Here is a 19338-nt window from a genome sequence, read left to right as displayed (position 1 = left end):
TATCAGAGAATTCCGCCTCGGATCTCAGTGAGGCCGAATGCCAGTGCATTCGGCCCCCTGAACTCCATGGCGGAACGGCCTGCCCCCCCGCCCCCCCGCGGATCCCCCCTGGGACGAGACGTACCTGGGGCAGATCTTCCGGGCAGCGGCGGCAGCGGCGGCAGCGGCGGCAGTGGCGGCGGTGGCTGCGGCGGCTGGTCTTCCGACCAGCTGCCACCGCCGCCATTTGCAATCTTGTAAAAAACAACAACAACAAAAAATGACGTGATAGGCTACGTAAAGATTTACATAGCTTATCATGGCTGGGTTTAAAAAACAACAACAACAACGTGATAGGCTACGTAAAGATTTACGTAGCCTATCATGGCTGGGTTAAAAAAAAAACGCATATGCAAATGGCGGCGGCTATGACCTCCGCCATTTGCGTTCCTTATTTTTGGCCATCTTAGTCTACATAAATATTTACGTAGACTATGATGGCGAACATAAATGGGAACGCAAATAGCGTAGCGGCGCTATTTGCGTCCCTTTTTGATTTGCCATTTTAGCCTATGTAAATATTTACGGACGCTACGCTATTTGCGTTCCCCTTATTTTTGCCGTCTTAGTCTACGTAAATCTTGACGTAGACTAAGACGTGCCAAAATAAGGAATGCAAATGGCGGCGGCCGTGGCCGCCGCCATTTGCGTACGCGTGGTGTTTTTTTTTAAAAGTCAGACGTGATAAGATTTACGTAGCCTATCACGTTTTTTTTTTAAACCTAGCCGTGATAGGCTACATAAATCTTTACGTAGCCTATCACGTCTTTTTTTTTTTAAAATGGAAATGGCCGCCACAGCCGCCGCCGCCGAACCACCGCTGCAGCCGCCGCCGGAGCTGCCACCACCAGGAAGGTCCGCCCCAGGTAAGTCTCATCCCGGGGGTGGCAGACCGTTCCGCCACCGATTTCAGGGGGCCAAATGCGCTGGCATTCGGCATCCCCGAAATCCGTGGCATAATTCTCTGACATCCCTACCAAAAATAAGGAACTCAAATGGCAGCGGCCGTAGCTGCCGCCATTTGCATACGTGGTTGTTGTTTTTTTTCCCCCAGAGCCCTCTGCGACCGGAAATCTGGCCACGGACAGCTCTGGCCTGGCTGGGCCTGGCCGGCTGCTCCGCGGAGCTGCCGTGGAACACAGCCGGCCGTGGAAGATTCTGGGGGGGAGGAACGGATCGCCTCCCCCCACACCATCAACATAATCCGCGGAAAGGTAAGTGACTTTCGTACATCCCCACCCATAGCACTTTCTTCCTCTTGCACCAACACAGGCTCCCTGCATCTTCATATTTTAGTTACTTCTGCTTTGCCCACCCCATAGGTCTCTCTGCACCTCCCTTTTATGTCTCTACTCAGTAGCAGCAAGGCACTGTCTCTCCCTAGCATGTTGGATGACTTTCCATTTTAAGGCCTGATGATGTAGGTATCTGGCCAAGTTGGAGCAACCCTGTATGCTTGACCCTTGCCCTTCAAGGCTTATATTACATTGAGCAGGGAGGACTGAGTTTGGGAGGTATTAAATACCTCATTAAGAAAGGGTATGGTTTCAGACTCCTCAAAGGAAGTAGTAATGTGACCACTCCTGAAACACAAAAAAAACTTTAATAGACCTAGAAGATCTTGATAATTATAGGCTGGTGGATAACATCACCTTTCTGGGCAAGTGCTCAGACAAATGCTTGCTGGCTAACTTCAGATACATTTCAGTTGGGAGTCAGCCTTAATTTCAGCACTAAAACTGCTTTGGCCCACCCTTTGCTGGGAGAGAGACAGAGGGAGTATGATCCTGTTTATTCCTTTGCATTTCACAGCAGGTTTGTATACCATTGCTTGTGATACCTTTCTGGAGAGACTTTCTGAATTGAGTGTGGCTGGCATCACTTTTCTGTGATTCTGCTCATATCCAAATGGCCATTTTGGGAAGATGGTGCTGGGGGATTTATGTTCAACTCCAGGGTATTAATGTTTTGGACTCCCACAGAGTTCTATCTAACCCCCATGCTATTTATACATAAATGTAGATCTACTCCAGAGATATATCATTTAAGGTCACCAGTATGCAGATGACAGCCAACTTTGTTCCTCTTTTTTAACAAACCTAGTGGAGGTGGTAGACCAGTGCTTGACTGTAGTAATGGAGTGGATGAGGCTCAGTCCAAACAAGATGGAAGTCCTGGTAGCAGGTAGTTCATCTATCGAGGCAAGTGATATTTAACCTGTTTGGGAGGGGATTGCCCTTCCCCTAAAGGACTATGTCAATAGTTTGGGAGGGCTGCCCATAGTTCCATCTTTGTTACCAGAGGCACAATTTGCTTCTGTGGTCCGGAGTGCCCTTTACTAACCTAAACTGGCATGCCAGCTATGACTGTACCTGGATAGAGATAGCTTGGCTGCAGTGATTTGTGCTCTATGTCATGGAACATCAATACCCTGTTCTGTGAGTGCAAGGGAAAAGAGGTAAAATAGTGTGCCCACATTCCTTTTTCCCCTCCCCTTTCTGTGAACAGTTCTGCTGCACCAAATGGATATCCTTTTCTCTCTGGCTACCTCCACCAAATCAGCCTTAAAACTCTCTGGGTCTTAGGTATTGACTTCAGGTAGCATGGGGGTTGGCTATCAGACATGGGGTGCGAGCACCCCAAGAAGGGGACCACAAAGTTTCAAATAACAAAGTTTAAATTTTACTGAATCAAAATGTCAAAAGGAAAATGTTCTAAAATCTGAATGGACACACACAGATACAACTAAAAAACAACCTCCATGTGCCTCTGAATTCAGGGACAGAAGTCAATGGGGATTCATTAGCCTAGCTGGCTAGATTGTTATTTCCAGGGAAACATTGTGCTTTTAGAACTCACAAAATGCTGATGTGGATAAGCTCTAAAGAAGTATCATTTTGGGTGAGTTAAGATGGATGAAACTTATGGTATGTGTGGAATGAGGTAGATGAAGGAGTTTGCATGATGTTGTATGTCATTTATTGGCTGGTCTTTGAGCTCAGATCAGTATGCAGACTTTTCTAAATTTGCTTTCACATATAGGGCACTATCCAACAGTGTTATTCTGCAAACTCAAATAGCACTACCGGAGCTCTGCTGAATCTTTCTGTTGAGCAAGCAGTTGTGCATTATGCTTGCACAAGCAGTTTTGCATGACAAATGTAACCTTAGTTGGATTTTCCTCTTGTGCATAGTTTGGAACTTAGTTGCTGCTAGTAGTAGTGCAATGTCTTTTGTGTGAGTGGAATGACACAGTTGGATACTGCCCATAGAGTTTGTTTAATGCATCATAGCCATCTGAAGCTCTCAAGATGAAATGACCTAGAAATGTAAATAGATTACCTTTGTGTTTTATAAAGGTTTGTGTCTATAGATTAGCTTTGTGTCTATATTTCCAGGGCACTCTAAAGTAGGGATGTACGAAAGTTCCGCCATGGATCTCAGGGAGGCCGAATGCCAGCACATTCGGCCCCCCGAAATCGGTGGTGGAACAGCCTGCCCCCCCGCCCCCCCGGGACAAATCTTTATGTTGCAGAATTCAGAGTCAGAGAGACCATGGAGTGAAGGAAAAAGATTTTTTTATTTAACGCGTGGGCTTAAGGCTGGAATCATTTCCAAAGAGCCAGAAGCACCGAGGCACATCAACACATTGCTTTTATAGATATTGTGACACATAGGAAATGGCTCCTCCTTTCCCTTCCGTGTGGGGTTGCAGTCCTCGACATTTCTTCTCCTAGCACCATTGTTTATAATACAAGAAATGGGTCATAGGGTAGCCATGATAAGCAGAGAACAGAAACCCAGTATGCAATAAGCAAAGAACAGGAACATGATATGCAATTTGACTTAACCTCAGCTTGCTGATAAGTAAGGAAGTTTCCACATTGCTGTTCTTGCTAAACTATGGTAGCTCAGCAAGAACATGAGACCACTTAGTCTGACCCCCGATATGGCTGCTACATTACCTTGGGCGGATCTTCCTGGCAGCGGTGGCTGCGGCGGCGGTTCGGCGCTGGCGGCTGCTGCGGCCGGTCTTCCGACCGGCTGCCGCCACTGCCATTTCCAGTTAAAAACAAAACAAAACGTGATAGGCTACGTAAAGATTTACGTAGCCTATCACGGCTAGGTTTTAAAAAAACACCATGATAGGCTACATAAATGTTTACATAGCCTATCACGGCTGACTTAAAAAAAAAACAAAAAACGGGCATACGCAAATGGTGGCGGCCATGGCCACTGCCATTTGCGTTCCTTATTTTGGCACGTCTTAGTCTACGTAAACATTTACATAGACTAAGACAGCGAAAATAAGGGGAATGCAAATAGCGTAGATGCTACGCTATTTGCGTTCCCCTTATTTTCGCTGTCTTAGTCTACGTAAATGTTTACGTAGACTAAGACGTGCCAAAATAAGGAATGCAAATGGTGGCGCCCATGGCCGCCGCCATTTGCGTAAGCACGTTTTTGTTTTTGTTTTAAAAGTCAGCCGTCGTGATAGGCTACGTAAACATTTACGTAGCCTATCACGGCTGACTGCAGGGATGCAAACGGCGGTGGCTATGGCCGCCGCCATTTGCGTCCCTGCTAGCCAGCGGCCAGATGTCCGGCTGCTGGCGGAGCTGGCCGGCGGCTCTGCAGAATCTCTGCGGAGCAAAGCCGGCCGGCCAGGATTCCGGGGGGGGGGGGGAAGGACGGAGTGCCTCCCCCTCCCACCATCAGCATAATCCCCGAAGGGTAAGTGATTTTCGTACATCCCTACTCAAAAATGTCCTGGAATTATCAACAAACCTGATAAAAACAGCTAGAGATAATCAGAAATTATCTTGAGTAAATAAGTAGTTTCCTTCTTTGAGTATTATAAAGAAAATGGTTCTTGGCTCAGGAAAGCCAGAAAGTAATTTTGCTAAAAGCTTAATCATTCATTACCAAAACAGTAAAATTTTGTATTACGGATCTGTATGTTTTTATTGCTCTAGTTATCTAATAAAATATTATACCTTAAAATTCTCAGAATCTTTTGCTTGACTGAATTTGTGAATTATTTTCCTGTGTTTATATACTTTTGTCTCCATGTCTACAGTTTCCTTATTCCATTCAGTTTCTATCTCAAAGGTCCCTGGAGCAAGGGACAATAGTACCTTATAATAGTCATTTTAAAAGTTTCACTAGTTCTTTACTGATGATATCATTGCCAATAGAACATTTTATAGTGCCATTTCAACAATGTGCTAGGATATGAATTATACCCAATAAATGAATTTAATATCAAGCAAGGTTTACGGTGAGCAAAGTAAAAAAAAATGAGAAAATCATCTGAAATTACACCTTTACATATAATTTGCAATAAATCTCTAGAAATGGACTGTGGAAAAGTGAAAGAGCCAAGGAAACAAAATGTATGTTCTTCTCTCCTCCAAGTGGGGCCAATCCAGAGAACATTACTTGCCGCTAAATCTAGGGATGGGCAAATTACTTACCCCATTCTGGTCTGGGGTGTCTGCGGTGGGGGGGAAGGTGATCCGTCCCTCCCCTCAGAATCTTCCCTGGCTGGCTGTACTCCATGGCAAGTCTGCGGAGACTTTGGCCGGGCCCGCCCGCAGCTGGACTTCCGTCTGCTGCCAGGCTGCAGCCGCAGATGGTGTCTGGCATAGCAGGCACCATTTGTGTCCCTGCGTTAGCCGTGATAGGCTACGTATATATTTATGTAGCCTATCATGGCAAAGAGTAGCCACATAAATGGCGTAGTGGACACCATTTGCGTCCCTGCTCTTTGCTGTGATAGGCTACATAAATACTTACGTAGCCTATGGCAGGCAACTAAAGTAGGGAGACAAATGGCAGCTGCAGACCGGGGCAGCCATTCATGGCCACAGACCAGGGCAGCGGACGGACCGGACCTGCTGATGACAGGTAGGGTCCGTCCCGGGAAAATTTCGTGGGGTGGCCGGGGGGACAGGACTGCTCCATTCTGCCACAGACTCCGAGGGCCCAGATTCTTTAGAATCCAGCCTCATTGGAGTCCGTGGCAGAATTCTCTAACATCCCTAACTAAATCCCACTGAGAGTATTAGAAATAAAACTGTATACTGATTCAAATGAAATTCAGTGAGATTTAGACTGGAACTATACATTTGGTGGCAGACCTATGTTTGGAAATGACTGCACATTGGTGGGTAAAGGGAGAGATCTGCAGAAAGGGGTGTGTGTGCATGTGTGTGTGTGGAAAGATAAAAGGAGGTGCTTAATGCTTTTCCCACAAATTGCTTTTTGGTGGGGGGACCCCTCGCAGTTGTTATTCCAAACATGTTCCAAACCTATGCTGGTGAAAAGCAATTGAAGTGGGAGGGGAGTTATAAAGGAAAAGCCCAACCCTCCTGCCCACTCCCTCTCTTCTGCAAGCTACAAGCTGCACCCACACCCTGCCATTGTGCTGGTGTTCAGCAAAGACCTGTGTCTGTCACTAAATGTGCAGTCTGGCCTTCGAGCTGATCAGATTCACACAGAAACAGAATCAGATCTTATATGCAGGCATGAGTGATCACTTGCATGAGCAGTGAAACATTGGAGAACTTGCTTATGGAAGAACTGGCATCTTCTTAGGGATGTCAGAGAATTCCACGACGGATCTCGGTGAGGCCAAATGCCGGTGCATTCAGCCCCCCAAAATCTGTCGCAGAATGAAGCCCCCGCCCCCCCCAACGAAAGGCATGTGGGACAAAGTCCCTGCTGCCCCCACCCCACGAAAGGCGTGCAAAACGGAGCACTTACCTGCTCCCGTCTGCGCTGCTTTGTGAATGGCGGCCGTCCTGGCCGCCATTCACTTCCTCCTCTTCCTAGCCGTGATAGGCGACGTAAATACTTATATTTATTTATAAGTATTTATTAGTAAATACTTATAAGTATTTACATAGCCTATCACGGTGGGGGGGGGAACCCCAGTGTACGCTAATGGCAGCGGCTACCTCCATTTGCATACGCTGGGTTTTTTTCTCCCCTGCCATGATAGGCTACATAAGTATTTATGAAGCCTATCACAGCAGGGGGAAAAAAATCCAGCATATGCAAATGACGGTGGCTACCGCCATTTGTGTATGCTGGGGGTTTCCCCCCTGCCGTGATAGGCTACGTAAATATTTACATAGCCTATTACGGCTCAATACAGGGACTCAAATGGCGGCGGCTACGGCAGCCTCCATTTGAGTCCCTGCAGGGCTGCCCAGTGGTCGGATGTCCGGCTGCGGGCGGCCGGAGCCAGCTGGCGGCTCTGTGGCTTGGCCGCAGAGCAGAGCCGGCCGGGCAGGATTCCGGGGGGAGGGACAGAGCGCCTCCCCCCCACCGCGGATGCCCCTGCGCGGAGCCAGGTAAGGGATTCGTACATCCCTACATCTTCTCTAAACTGGGATTATTTCTTGCCCTCAGACAATGCTGCTGTACCTTTTGTGAATAAACTGCTCAAGTATTACATGGCATTATGCTACATGGTGGATTGACTCAAATACAACCATATCTCCTTAAATGTCCATACTTTCCATTCCGTAGGAACCTCCACATTTTTAATGTCACTGACTAGAGGGACCATAACTAATTCTCAGGAGCTGCTGGATTTTATGTATATATGTATGTATGTATTTGTGATGTTTGTATACTGCTGAATATAATAAAATCTCTCAGTGGTTCACAAGAAATATTAAAATACATTTAAATACAATATTAAAAATGCAACATTAAACACAGCATTAAAACACAGCATTAAAAACACTTCGAACTACAGCAACAATTCAAGGAGCATGAGGGAGGTTTTTTCCATAGGGTGGGTGCCGCTATGAAGCAGGCCCACCATCTGGGTACTTCAAAGTGAACATTCCATTAGTTTTGGAATGACCAGCAAGGCCTCCTCTGATGAATATAAAGGTTGCCTGGGTATGTATAAGGGAAGACAGTCTGCTAGGTATCCCAGGGCCAAGTTGTTTAGGGCTTTGTATGACAATAACATAACCTTGTATGTGGCTCAGTAGCTAATAGGCAGCCTTGTGCATGGATGAGTCTGAGGGTGCCCTGTGTGGTGAACCATTGGACTACAGGTGGCAGCCATTCTGCAAAGGAAAGGGCTTCCAGCTGAGCCTTGCTTAAGCATCATGGTCTTCCTGAGCTTTGGCATGGTCCTGCATCCTTAGTTATTCTATAGACGTGACTTATGGTTTGCTCCTTGGTCCTGCTTTGTGGTTTTCCCTTTGGCCCTGAGTATTAGCTTGTCCCCTGGCTAGGGTTGTCAGAGAATTCCGCCACTGATCTCGGTGAGGCCGAATGCCAGTGCATTCGGCCCCCCAAAATCTGTGGTGGAATGGCCTGCTACCCCCCTGCCCCCTGCAGATCCCCCCCGGAATGAGACTTACCTGGGGTGGATCTTCCGGGCAGCGGTGGCTCCGGCGGCGGCTTCGGCAGCGGTGGCAGCCGGTCTTCTGACCGGCTGCCGCCACCGCCATTTCCAGGCTTGTGGGGAAAAAAAAAAAGACATGATAGGCTACGTAAAGATTTACGTAGCCTATCATGGCTAGGTTTAAAAAAAAAAAAAGACGTGATAGGCTACGTAAATCTTTACATGGCCTATCATGGTTGGGGGTGGTTTTTTTTTTTTTTTAAAGCGTACACAAATGGCGGTGGCTATGGCCGATGCCATTTGCGTTCCTTCTTTTTACCGTCTTAATCTATGTAAATATTTACGTAGACTATGATGGCGAAAATCAAGGGGAACGCAAATAGCATAGTGGGCACTATTTGCATCCCCTTTTGATTCGCTTTTTTAGCCTACGTAAAGATTTACGTAGGCTAAAATGGTGAATGAAAAAGGGATGCAAATAGCGCCCGCTACGCTATTTGCGTTCCCCTTGATTTTCGCCGTCATAGTCTACGTAAATATTTACATAGATTAAGATGGCCAAAAAGAAGGAACGCAAATGGCGGCAGCCGTAGCCGCTGCCATTTGCATATGCGGGTGTTTTTTTTTTTTTACCCAGAGCCCTCCATGGCCAGAAATCCAGCTGCAGACGGCTCTGGCCTGGCCGGGCCGGGCCTGGCCGGCTGCTCCGCAGAGCTGCCGCGGAGCACAGCCAGCCGTTCGAGGATTCCGGGGGGAGGAACGGAGTGCCTCCCCCCTAGGCCAGGATTCTGGGGGGAGGGACAGAATGCCTCCCCCCCCACCATCAACATAATCCATGAAAGGTAAGTCAGTTTCGTACATCCCTACCCCTGGCTTCTGGTTGATGACTCCTGGCCTACCTCAGAGTGTGATAACACAAATCCTAAATAGATAGTAATAAAGCAAAGCCTACAGAGTAAATCATCTTGCTAGGACAGCATAATGCAAGAGGAAAGATTCTTTCATATATTTAAAGGAATTGATGCTGTAATTGTTGGGAGTAAGAAGGTAGGTTGTTGTAACCCTTTTCTAAATCTGCTACAGAAAAAATATTGTTTATCATGAAGACTTTAAAGGTGGTGTACTTATGTAAAAGTTAAAATATTTCATAGGTTTGTGGCTCATTATAATTATCTCAGGTTCAGACAAGGGACACAGATGTCTTTTTAGCCCTTAAGAGGAAAAAAAAAAGCATTTCTTTAGAGATTAGAAATAGATAATACACTTCATGGCAAATGTGAACATAAAAGGAAGAGATTGGTATGTAAATTAAAATTAGAAATAAAATTAAGTCCCCCCTTGACAACACTGCACACATTTACAATAGCTCATGTCCTCTTTTGCTTTCTTCCAGTTCAATGGAGGGAATTTACATGAGTGAATGGGTGTTGTGCTCCATGATGTCACCATCATCAGTGCACTTTGCTGAAGTGGCACCAGCACCAGAGAGGTTAAAGTGGGGGTGCAGAACCTCTTTCAGCCCAAGGGTCTAATTACATTTAAAAGAAGCTCCTGGGGGCTGCATTCTGGTGGTGGGCGGGGATGAAGGTGAAAGGGGAGTGGCCAACCGCTGTCCCCAAATGCCAGCATATTTTGGCTTAAAGCTCTTACGGCCAGTAACTAAACCTTAGAAGAGGCACTTCAAGTGTTTAGAATGTGTAAAAAACAAAAACGTTCCAGGGCATAGTCTGAAGGCACATGAGGCAGCCACTGTGCTGAAGCTAAGCAGATCTGAGTCTGGTCAGTGCTTCGAGGGGAGAACACCTGGGAACCACATGTAGTCACCCTGAGTTCCACAATGGAAGAAAGGTGGGATATAAATTAATTAAATAAATAAATTAAAGACTGGGAAACCACTGATAGCTGGTTGAGGGAAAGGTGTGTGTGCCCATCTGGGGAACCCCAGGTAGAGTCCCAGAGCCTCCTTCCCCTAGCTCCATATATTGAAGGGTGTACCAAAAAAGGCGAGACCTAACTCAAGTACAGGATGATAGTGACAGACATCATATTAAATATCTTTATGTCAGATTTCCACAGAATGTTTGATAGGAAGGAACACCTTTTACAAAATCCTTATCTAATATACCCCAAGGTTGTTCCTGAGCTATATATCATTCAGCTGCTGCTTATCCAGCTGCTAACCTTGGCCACATCCTTCAAGCTAGCTTGCTGCTTGTAGCTGATATGAAAGTGATATAGAACTGTGTGCCCTGCCAAAGACGTAGGTAGATATCTGACAATGGAACAAAGATTTCTGATGGATTTAAGATACATTGTCATTTCTAGGGAGACAGAAATAATGAGCCAAATTCTAATATCCAATACTGTAAATCTTTCATCTGGACTTACATCTAGATGAAGACAGACTCGGCTCATGACTTATCCATTCGTTTTAACAATTAATACTAGCTTGCATAGTTAAAGGGGTAGATGATGAAAATGTTAAAATATTTTGTTCAGTAAATACACAAAATACGTAGTAACAAATATGTTTTATTTGGCTAAGATTTGTTCACTTTTCTTTCTGTTACGGGTCTTCCAAATATGCTTTGTGTTTAAGAATATTGATTATAGTTTATTATAGTTTATTGTTTTAATTGTTGGCCACCTTAAGAAAAATAAATAATTCCAAGGGCCCATAGGATAGTGAGTTCCCATGTCCCCCAAGGCCATAGACACAACTATGATTTCAGAGGAGGGGAATCAGAGTGGGGATTTCCTCCTGCCCCAGCCATCGTGGAATGCTCCACATGGTAGGGGAGGGAGGAAACAGGGTAGGACAGTGGGTGGGGTGGGGACAGAAGAGGATAGATGTGGAGCTGTTGGATCCACAAGTCTGTCCATCATGCATCACTAGTGAGAGGGCCATCTAGCTGAAAATGTTTTCTTAAGGTGGAATGGGAGGTATTACTATTTTCACATCCATCATTCCACCTGCCCTGCCTGCAAGGCTTTGGGGGTGTGTGGGGCTCTGATCTAGGAGCTCTTTGACTAAATGTAATGAGGAAAGACATTTGTCCTTGAAAAAGTCAGTGGAAAAAGATTACTGGGTGTATTCCTGTTTCTCTGTGCAAAAAAGAAGCCATGCGAGAACCAAAGTTGAACGGTCATAGTTTTTTAAAAAAAAAATCACTTCACATGTCAACTGTGTGAAGGGGGCTCTACAACACAATTAAGGGGAGGTGGGACCACATCTCTGGCCCTGACCTTGCATGTGTTCCATGACCCTGCCCTGATCATGATGTGTTCCATGTCCATATGTCGAGCATGGGCATCTGTAGGTGGTTAGCATATACATATGATATGTATAGATCTCTATATGCATAGACTTCCATGCAAGCAGCAACTATACACAATAAGAAAAGCATGGAAATCCTATGAATGTAGTGGTCGACACTTGTAAGATTTCCCCCTGCAGATGCCCAGACTTAACACATCCACATCAAAACCAGGGAAAGTGCATGATGTTGGGGGCAGGGCCAGTGGCACGGCCCCATTTCCTCTTAATTGCATGGAATTCCTTTCATGTCACTAAAATGCATGAAGGGGGCTAAAGACAGATCAGTGTGTGTGGATGTGGATGTATTCTGCCAAAGCATTGAAAATCAAAGGCATATGGAATCTCCAAAATCAAGAGACAGATTCAGTTATGAAGTTTAGTTTACCTGGACATCCAACTAAGGTCTTAATGAATCTATCATGCATATTTTGGTATATATTTTATTTCCATGTTATGCTCTGTTGCAAAGACAGAACTTTGATTTCCTACATCCTACAGATTGGAATCTAAACTGTATGAAACAAAATGCAAACTCATGCCCACGTACTTCACATTGATTAATCTAAAATAAGTAGCAGTCCTGCTTCCATTTCAGAATTCCTTCCTTCATGTATTTTCCTAGAAGCATGGCTGCTGCTGGAAACTTCAGTGGTGTGTCTGTATCTCCATGCAGTTAGTTGCGTGACTGATGCCACACCAGCTGGTTTGGGCCAATTTTAAGCGTGACAGGGAATGCTCATCAGATGCCACTCAAAACATCTACAAGTGTTGCTTGTAGATGTTTTACTGTATTTAGCAAAGTTGGCTTGCTTTTAGAAAAGCCACCTGACACAAAAGGAAACTCTCTTAGCTTGGATGATCTTATTCCATCATTTTGGAATAGTTCCAAGGACATCTTAGAAAACCACATTTGAGGTCTAAATTGCTTCTTTTATAGAAAGAGGATTTGGCAGGAGCCTATCTGATTTTTCACTGGTCCTTTAGGTAGATAAGCCACTACTTCTAGTACTTTCCTACATAGCATATCTATCTGCAATGTGTATATACCAATTTACTTCTCATTTGGTCAAAGAGATTATATATTCTAATAGGTAAAGATGACCGAGTGAGGATATCAAGGATATCTGTGCAAGATGGATTCCCACAAGTAGGACTGAAGCTGGAAGCAATGTTCAATATGCACCTTGAAGAGTGAGGCATGCTCTCCCCATCATGATGGTAAAGCATTTTAAATGTAACAGATTTTGTGATCCAGAGTGAAAATCTTCAAAGCTAAGAGTATGGATCAACATATCACTGGTCTCTGCACTATCCCTCTCTTACTTTATCCAAGGAGCTCAAGGTAGTCTACATGGTTCTCTCCCACTTTATCTTCACAACAGCCCTTTGGGGTAGCTTAGGCTGAGATATACAACAAGTACAACAAGGAGTACAACAAGGCTGCATATTGTCACCCTGCTTGTTTAACTTATATGCAGAGTACACCATGAGAAATGCCGGGTTGGATGAATCACAGGTCAGAATTAAGATTGCTGGGAGAATTATCAACAACCTCAGATATGCAGACGATACCACCCTAATGGCAGAAAGCGAAGAGGATCTAAAGAGCCTCTTGTTGAGGGTGAAAGAGGAGAGTGCAAAAGCTGGTTTGAAACTCAACATTAAAAAAACTAAGATCATGGCATCTGGCCCCATCACTTCCTGGCATATAGAAAGGGAAGAAATGGAAGCAGTGACAGATTTTACTTTCTTGGGCTCCAAGATCACCGCAGATGGTGACTGTAGCCATGAAATTAAAAGATGCTTGCTCCTTGGGAGGAAAGCTATGGCAAACCTAGACAGCATAGTAAGAAGCTGCAGAGACATCACCTTGCCGACAAAGGTCCGTCTAATCAAAGCTATGGTTTTCCCAGTAGTAATGTATGGCTGTTAGAGCTGGACTATAAGGAAGGCTGAGCGCCAAAGAATCGATGCTTTCGAACTGTGGTTCTGGAGAAGACTCTTACGAGTCCCCTGGACTGCAAGGAGGTCAAATCAGTCCATCCTAAAGGAAATCAACCCTGACTGCTCATTGGAAGGACAGATACCGAAGCTGAAGCTCAAATATTTTGGCCACTTAATGCAAAGAGAGAACTCTTGGAAAAGACCCTGATGCTGGGAAAGACTGAAGGCAAAAGGAGAAGGGGACAGCAGAGGATGAGATGGCTAGATAGCATCACCGATGCAATGAATATGAACTTGAGCACACTCCGGGAGAGAGCGCAGGACAGGAAGGCCTGGCGTGCTATGGTCCATGGGGTCATGAAGAGTCGGACACGACTGAACGACTGAACAACAACAACAACAGGCTGAGATATAATAACTGGACTAGGGATGGTGGAGAATTTCTCCACGAATCTCCGGGAGGCTGAATGCCAACGCATTCGGCCCCTCGAAATTGGTGGGGAAATTCTCCGCCCCCCCCGGGATGGGACTTACCTCGTGCGAATGTCCCTCTCGGCGGCAGGTCCCGGTGGCGGTTCGGTGGCAGTTCGGTGGGGGTGGCGGCCGGTCTTCTGACCGGCTGCCGCCGCCGCCATTGCAAAATAAAAAAGGAAAGTAAAAAAAAAAAAACCCCACACACCCGTGATAGGCTGCGTAACGATTTATGTAGCCTATCACGGCTAGATTTCCAAAGTCAGCTGTGATAGGCTACGTAAATCGTCACATAGCCTATCACGGGTGACTTTGAAAAAAAAAAAAAAGTGCATACGCAAATGGCAGCGCCCATGGGGCGCCGCCATTTGCATTCCTTAGTTTGGCACGTCTAGTCTACGTAAAGATTTACATAGACTACGGCGAAAATAAGGGTAACGCAAAAGGGTGTACGTGCTTTTTTTTTTTTCCTCAAAGTCACCTGTCTTAGGCTACGTGACAATTTACATAGCCTATCACGGCTGACTTTGGAAATCTAGGCGTGATAGGCTACTTAAATCGTTATGTAGCCTATCACGGGTGTGTGGGTTTTTTTTTTTTTACTTTACTTTTTTTTTCGCGGCCGGGTAGACGGGGCACTCCTCCCCGGCCTGAATTTCGGCAGTGAGGGATGGGGCACCTCCCCCCCGGCCTGAATTTCGGCTGGGCGAGGCGGGGGACCTCCCCCCCTCACCTGAACTTCAGGGAGAGAAGAGAAGCACCTCCCGCCCACCGCGAAGCAAGCTGTAGGACCAGGTAAGTCCCTTTCGTCCGTCCCTAAACTGGACCAAGGTCACCCGGTAAGTTTCATGGCTAAGAAAGAATTTGATCCCAGGTCTTCCCAGTCTTAGTCCAGCTGTTTAATTACTGCACCACCCTGCAGCACCTGCTTTTAGCTTTGCCTTCTCTCTGATGTGCTTATTTTCTGTGTTTAGGGAGTTTCTTAAAGAGGAGGAGCCTTCAGAGCCTTCACTGCAATTTGAAATAGAACAAAAAGCAAAGGCTGCACCATGTGATTCTCCTGATTATGTGAGCCAAGCAGGACAAAACATTAGCCATATACTCAAATCCCTTAGTTGGAACTTTTCTCAGCTCCCAGCAAGCATGGGGGACCTCATCCAGATCAGGACCCCAGCACAGAGTGAGGGTTTTGCATAACACTGTTTCCCAGCTGAAAACCCCAGGGGAGAATTTCAGTGTTGTTGTTCAGTCATTAAGTCATGTCCGTCACTTCGTGACCCCATGGGCCATAGCATGCCAGGCCTTCCAGTCCTCCGCTCTCTCCCGGAGTGTGCTCAAGCCTCAAGTTCATATTCATTGCATTGGTGATGCTATCTAGCCATCTCATCCTCTGCTGTGCTGTCCCCTTCTCCTTTTGCCTTCAATCTTTGCCAGCATCAGGGTCTTTTCCAGTGACTTTTCTCTTCGCATTAGGTGGCCAAAATATTTGAGCTTCAGCTTCAGTATCTGTCCTTCCCATGAGCACTCAGGGTTGATTTCCTTTAGGATGGACTGATTTGACCTCCTTGCAGTCCAGGGGACTCGTAAGAGTCTTCTCCAGCACCACAGTTCGAAAGCATCAATTCTTCGGCACTCAGCCTTCCTTATAGTCCAGCTCTAACAGCCATACATTTCTACTGGGAAAACCATAGCTTTGATTATATGGACCTTTGTCAGCAAGGTGATGTCTCTGCTTCTTACTATGCTGTCTAGGTTTGCCATAGCTTTCCTCCCAAGGAGCAAGCATCTTTTAATTTCATGGCTACAGTCACCGTCTGCGGTGATCTTGGAGCCCAAGAAAATAAAATCTGTCACTGCTTCCATTTCTTCCCTTTCCATATGCCAGAAAGTGATGGGGCCAGATGCCATGATCTTCGTTTTTTTAATGTTGAGTTTCAAACCAGCTTTTGCACTCTCCTCTTCCACCGTCAACAAGAGGGTCTTTAGATCCTCTTTGCTTTCTTCCATTAGGGTAGTATCGTCTGCATATCTGAGGTTGTTGATAATTCTCCCAGCAATCTTAATTCCGAGCTATGATTCATCCAACCCAGTGTTTCTCATGATGTACTCTGCATATAAGTTAAATAAGCAGGGCGACAATATGCAGCCTTGTTGTACTCCTTTCCCAATTTTGAACCAATCGGTTGTCCCGTGTCCGGTTCTTACTGTTGCTTCTTGACCCTCATATAGGTTTCTCAGGAGACAGGTAAGGTGGTCTAGTACTCCCATCTCTTTAAGAATCTGCCAGAGTTTGTTGTGGTCCACACAATCAAAGGCTTTAGCATAGTCAATGAAGGAGAAAAAGGCGTTTTTCTGGAATTCTCTTGCTTTCTCCATGATCCAGTGAATGTTGGCGATTTGATCTCTCGTTCCTCTGCCTCTTTGAAACCCAGCTTGTACTCCCAGTAGTTCTCAGTTCACATACTGCTGAAGCCTAGCTTGTAGGATTTTGAGCATAACCTTGCTGGCATGTGAAGTGAGTGCAATTGTATGGTAGTTTGAACACTCTTTGGCATTGCCCTTCTTTGGAATTGGAATGCAAACTGACCTTTTCCAGTCTTATGACCACTGTTGAGCGTTCCAAATTTGTTGGCATATTGAGTGCAGCACTTTAACAGCATAATCTTTTAGGACTTTAAATAGCTCAGCTGGAATACTGTCATCTCCGCTAGCTTTGTTGTTCATAATGCTTCCTAAGGCCCACTTCACTTCACTCTCTAGGATGTCTGGCTCAAGTTCAGTGACCACATTTTCATGGCTATCAGGGACATTAAGATCTTTCCTGTATAGTTCTTCTGTGTATTCTTGCCACCTCTTCTTAATCTCATCTGCTTCTGTTAGGTCCTTGCCGTCTTTGCCCTTTATCATGCCCGTCTTTGCACAGAACATTCCCTTCATATCTCTGATTTTCTTGAAAAGATCTCTAGTCTTTCCCATTCTATTCTTTTCCTCGATTTCTTTGCATTGTTCATTTAAGAAGGCCTTCTTGTCTCTCCTTGCTATTCTCTGGAACTCTGCATTCAGTTGGATATATCTTCCCCTTTCTCCTTTCCTTTTCGCTTCCCTTCTTTCCTCAGCTACTTGTAAAGCCTCATCAGATAGCCACTTGGCTTTCTTGCATTGCTTTTTCTTTGGGATGGGTTGAGTAGATGCCTCCTGAACAATGTTACAGACCTCCGTCCATAGTTCCTCAGGCACTCTGTCTATTAGGTCTAATCCCTGAAATCTATTCCTCACCTCCACTGTATATTCATAAGGGATATGATTTAGGTCATACCTGAATGGTTTAATGGTTTTCCCTATGTTCTTCAATTTCAGCCGAAATTTTGCAAGAAGCAGTTCATGATCTGAGCCACAGTCAGCTCCAGGTCTTGTTTTGACTTGTATAGAGCTTCTCCATCTTTGGCTGCAAAGGACATAATCAATCTGATTTCAATATTGACCATCTGGTGATGTCAATGTGTAGAGTCGCCTCTTGTGCTGTTGGAAAAGAGTGTTTGCTATGATCAGCGTGTTCTCTTGGAAAAACTCTATTAGCCTTTGTCCTGCTTCATTTTGTACACCAAGCCCATGCTTGCCTGTTATCCCAGTTATCTCAGTTATTTCTTGACTTCCTACTTTGGCATTCCAATCCCCTATGATGAAAAGGACATCTTTTTTTGGTGTTAGTTCTAGAAGGTGTTGTAGGTCTTCATAGAACCCATCAACCTCAGCTTCTTCAGCCTCAGTGGTTGGGGTATAGACTTGAATTACTGTGATGTTGAATGGTTTGCCTTGGATTCGTACTGAGATCATTCTATCGTTTTTGAGATTGCACCCCAGTACTACTTTTCTCACCCTTTTGTTGACTATGAGTGCTACTCCTTTTCTTCTAAGGGATTCTTGCCCACAGTGTTAGATATGATGATCACCTGAATTAAATTCGATCATGCTTGTGCGTTTTAGTTCGCTGATTCCCAAGATGTCAATGTTCAATCTTGCCATCTCATGTTTGAACACCTCCAGCTTACCTTGAGCCATTGATCTTTCATTCCAGGTTCCTAAACAATATTGTTCTTTACAGCATCGGACTTTCTTTTCACCACCAGACACATCCACAGCTGAGTGTCCTTTCGGCTTTGGCCCAGCCGCGTCAATCTTTCTGGCGCTACTTGGAAGTACCCTCTGCTCTTCCCCAGTGGTATATTGGACACCATCCGACCTGAGGGGCTCATCTTCCGGCATCTTGCCCTTTAGTCTTGTGATACATTCCATGGGGTTTTCTTGGCAGGAATACTGGAGTGGGTTGCCATTTCCTTCTCCAGTGGACCACATTTTGTCAGAACTCTCTGCCATGACCTGTCCGTCTTGGGTGGCCCTGCACGGCATAGCTTATGGCTTCACTGAGTTACGCAAGCCCCTTCGCCACAACAAGGCAGTAGCATAAAGGGAAAGGGTAGGAAACCTCTTCCTTCTGTAATCCAAACCAGGTGATCCTTGAGTTTTAAAAAAGTGAAGGAAAATCCCAGTCATGGGATTCCTGGAATAACAGAGTTAGAGGAGGCCACACATAGGCTATCCAGTACAACTCCCTGCTTGATGCAGGGAATCCAGACAACAGATGGTTGTTGAGCCTCTGCTTTAAGACTTCCAGCAAGGGAGAGTCCATCACCCCTCTAAGTAATTGGTTCCATTGTCAAACTTCTCATGATGTTATATCTAGTTTGACCCTCTGTTTCAGCTTAGAATGTACACCTTTCTGCACTAAGATGGCCATCCCATGTATGCAGTCTCTCTCTAGGGAGAAAAAAGTTTTGCAATGACATCAAAAGTCTGGTGGTAGGTGACTTCATGCTGCAGTCATCTATCAGCTTCAAAGCTGTTAAGGATTCTATGAATACTCAAATAAAATTTGAATACTTCATCTTTACTTCCTTTTCAGCACACAGTATTACATTATTCTCAGTAAAGTGCTTGGAAAAGCAATTTCATCCCCATACTTCTATCATGCAGCACTCTTAAAACAAAATATAATGAGAAAAAAGTGTTTTCCCCAGAGTGGTCTGAAGCTTATCTTCTTAATAAAAACAATTACCTTAACTTATCATCTTTGAAGTATAAAAAAACCCCGCACAGCCTATTAGTCATTTTCAGGGCCAGACTTATCGTT

This window comes from Heloderma suspectum, chromosome 5 (assembly GCF_057233095.1).
Source record: "Heloderma suspectum isolate Gila_16-S chromosome 5, 16-S_ref, whole genome shotgun sequence".
Lineage (NCBI taxonomy): Eukaryota > Metazoa > Chordata > Lepidosauria > Squamata > Helodermatidae > Heloderma > Heloderma suspectum.
This window is presented reverse-complemented; position numbering follows the sequence as displayed.